Below are 3,188 nucleotides of genomic sequence, written 5' to 3'. Positions count from 1 at the left end.
ATTTTAATATTTAAGTAATTGTTTAGATAGATGGCACATTTCGTGGCTCAAAATTTTAAAAACACAGGGGAAAGTCTCCCTCCTGCCCCTGGTTTCCAGACATCTAGTTTCTCTCTTCAGAAGCAATCTTTACTAGTTTATTGATGTATCCTTCCAGAGACATTCTTTGGATAAAATGTTATTTATTCTTCCCCCATATGTGTAAATAATACCATATCTTCTTTTTTTGTTTGTTGTTTTTTTGAGACAGAGTGTCTATCACCCAGTCTGGAGTGCAGTGGTGCAATCTTGACTCACTACAACCTCTGCCCCCCGGGTTCATGTGATTCTTCTGCCTCAGCCTCCTGAGTAGCTAGGATTACAGGTGTGCACCACCACACCTGGCTAATTTTTGTATTTTTAGTAGAGATGGGGTTTCACCATTTGGCCAGGCTGGTCTCGAACTCCTGACCTCGTGATCCACCTGCCTTAGCCTCCCAAAGTGCAGGGATTACAGGTGTGAGCCACTGAGCCCAGTCTGCATCTCTCTTTTAAATGTATTTTTATTTTTTAAATTCAGTAATCTACGTGTCCAAAGCATAAACCAGGCGTGGGCATAGACTGAAAGCCAAGCTGGGATAAGCAAGGAGTTGCTTTGCTCTTGGCTGATATGAGATGGGCACCATCAAGCTTTTTTTTGTTTTAATGAATCAATTATGTTGGAGATTATTCCAATAGCAAAAGTTCCTTTCTGCATCCTACCCCCTACTAATGGCTGCACGGTGTTCTACGTATGAATGTAGCTAGTTTATTTAGTTTAACTTCCATCGATGAACATTTGGTTAGTTTCTAAAATTTGAAGCAAATGTTTCTAAAACATTGATGCAATATTTATATGCATATATTATTTCACATATGCGTGAGTATATACGTATGTTAAATTTCTAACATCAGACTTGCTGGCTCAAAGAGAATGTGCATTCGTAATCTTGGAGGAAATTCTCAAATTCCTCTCGTCTAAAGAAGGAGTACTAATTGACATTTCCATCAGCAGTACATGGGAGTGCCTATTTCCTCACACACATACAGACACTGTGTTACCAAACACTTGGATTTCTGTCAATCTGATTGGGGAAAATAGTATGCAGTGTTATTTTAATTTGCATTTTCTTCATGAGAGTGAGACTGAGTATCTTTTAATATGCTATAGAGATATTTTGTATTTCTTTTTCTATGAAATGTCTGTTGAGATACTTCTGCCCAGTGTTCTTCTTGGTAGTTGCTAAATCCTTATTTGTAAGAGCTCTATATAAAAGGTAATTAATTAGCCCTTTGATTTTGATGGCAGTTGTGAATATTTTTCTTCTTCCATCTTTATTTAGTCATTTGTCTCTTATCACTGCACTTACAGGTTTTTTCCCCGTGCAGATCTTTTTAAATGTGACTGAATTTATCTTTCTTTCCTTCTGTGTTGTCTACATTTGAAACATTCTGAAGCTAGTGCTGGTTAAATTCAGTGGATTTCCACCTTTAAGTTGCTCAATAAGCCAATAGGAGAATCAAGAAAAGTACCTAAATAATCAGTAGAAGTTACTATATAATCAATACTATGAGTTGGTACAACATGCTGTTTCTTCATCTGTCTATCCACACATCTAATTTTCAATCTATTTGTCCATCTGTCCATTAACACATTCACTTATCAAGCTTTTACTGAATTCTTTCTAAAAGCAAGAGAAGGTATATAGAGAGATGACATTTTGATAATGAAGCCTGTGGGCTGGGATGACAGACATTCAGATCTGCATCCCAGCTCTAATCTTACACCACTGTGGTCTTGGGCAGGTTACTTAATCTGTCCACATTTTTGTTTCTTATGTTATTTCATGAGATACGACAGAAATGTAGATTGTAGAGGAGTCAAGGATTAAAGGTTAAAGAACAGATGTTGTAGGAAATGGCTTAGGAAGAGAACTATAAGTGAGTACACTGCCTAGATTTTTAATTTCAGGTGGTGAAATCTGAATCCTGACAAGGTCAAGAGATGACCACTAGGATGGGTGGCAAAAGTAAAGGTCATTGGATGTGAGCAGGACAAGGAACTGAAAAGCCTTGGCGTTATATGATCATGTATACAGTCTTTGAAATCACCAGGATCATGGTGATTTCATGGCCAGATGAAGGGGTACACAGGGCAAAGTCCGGGAGGATCCTGAGCACAGGAGCTGCTGTCCCTGGTGGAGTGCAGGATGTGCCACCCTCCCAGCATGTGGATGCACTCACTAACCTGGAATCTCTCCAAACCTCTTTGCTTAGGGTCTTACGGAGATTCCAAGATTTAGATATGATTGATTAAACTACTGACCATTGGTGATTAACTCAGTCCCTGGGCTCCTCTCCTCTCCCCAGAGGTCAAAGGTGAGAATGAAAGTTCCAACCTTCTAATCACATGGTTGGTTTTTCTGACAACCAGCTCCCATTCTTCCTCCAAGGGTCACCTCAGGAGCATAAACTCGAGTATGGTTGAAAGGGGCTTATTATAAATAATAAAAGATAGGTTCATCGGAATGTAACTGCGTGGTAAGTTGAGCTGCAACTGGATTTAGGATGATTCAACTTAAAGTTTTTGACTTTACAATGGGTTTACTGGGGTATTGGAGTACACTTTCAACTTGCAATATTTCTGGCTTCAGTGAATTCATTGGGACGTGACCCCAACATAAGTTAAGAAACATCCGTTCAAGGGTTTTAGGAGCTCTGTGCCAAGACTAATTATATCTATTTTTTAATATTACAATATCACACAACCCCACAGCAAACAGTGGCAAAGTGGGATTGAGGGAGGAGGCTGTGAAATAAGGTTTTCGACAAGTGTCTTGGACCCTTAAAAGTTTGAAGTGACAGCCCTTATCAGTGGCACCCCTTGGGGGATCCCCCAAACTCTATGCCTCCAGCCTGACTGGAGGGAACTTAGACAGTCGGGTGGGCAGTTGATGTTCCAGCAACTTGAGTGGGTGCCATGGTTCTGTGACACCTGGATCCTGAAGTTCCATAAGCTGGGATTCTGGGATGTCCATTCTCAGTTGAGTCCTGTCATATCAACGTCAAAGGCCCAAGACCTTCCTCCTCCCCATGAGCAAACAAGCCACACCCTGCACCAGTCAACGTCCATCTCACCTTCCAGCTACCCTAGGTTATTTTCCTGGTAA

At 40.4% G+C, this 3,188-nt stretch overlaps 1 non-coding gene across 1 annotated transcript; it reads right to left on the bottom strand.

Annotated features, from left to right (window-relative positions):
- Window positions 1-563: 563 nt before the first annotated feature.
- Window positions 564-695, bottom strand: LOC135276637 (small nucleolar RNA SNORA48). The gene has a single exon (XR_010344176.1). It is a non-coding gene; the product is annotated as a small nucleolar RNA SNORA48 (small nucleolar RNA).
- Window positions 696-3,188: the final 2,493 nt, after the last annotated feature.

This window comes from Aotus nancymaae, unplaced genomic scaffold (assembly GCF_030222135.1).
Source record: "Aotus nancymaae isolate 86718 unplaced genomic scaffold, 86718_ANA_hifiasm-v0.15.2.pri h1tg000027l, whole genome shotgun sequence".
Lineage (NCBI taxonomy): Eukaryota > Metazoa > Chordata > Mammalia > Primates > Aotidae > Aotus > Aotus nancymaae.
The sequence above is the reverse complement of the archived record's forward strand: the minus strand, read 5'-3'. Positions and strand labels throughout refer to the sequence as shown.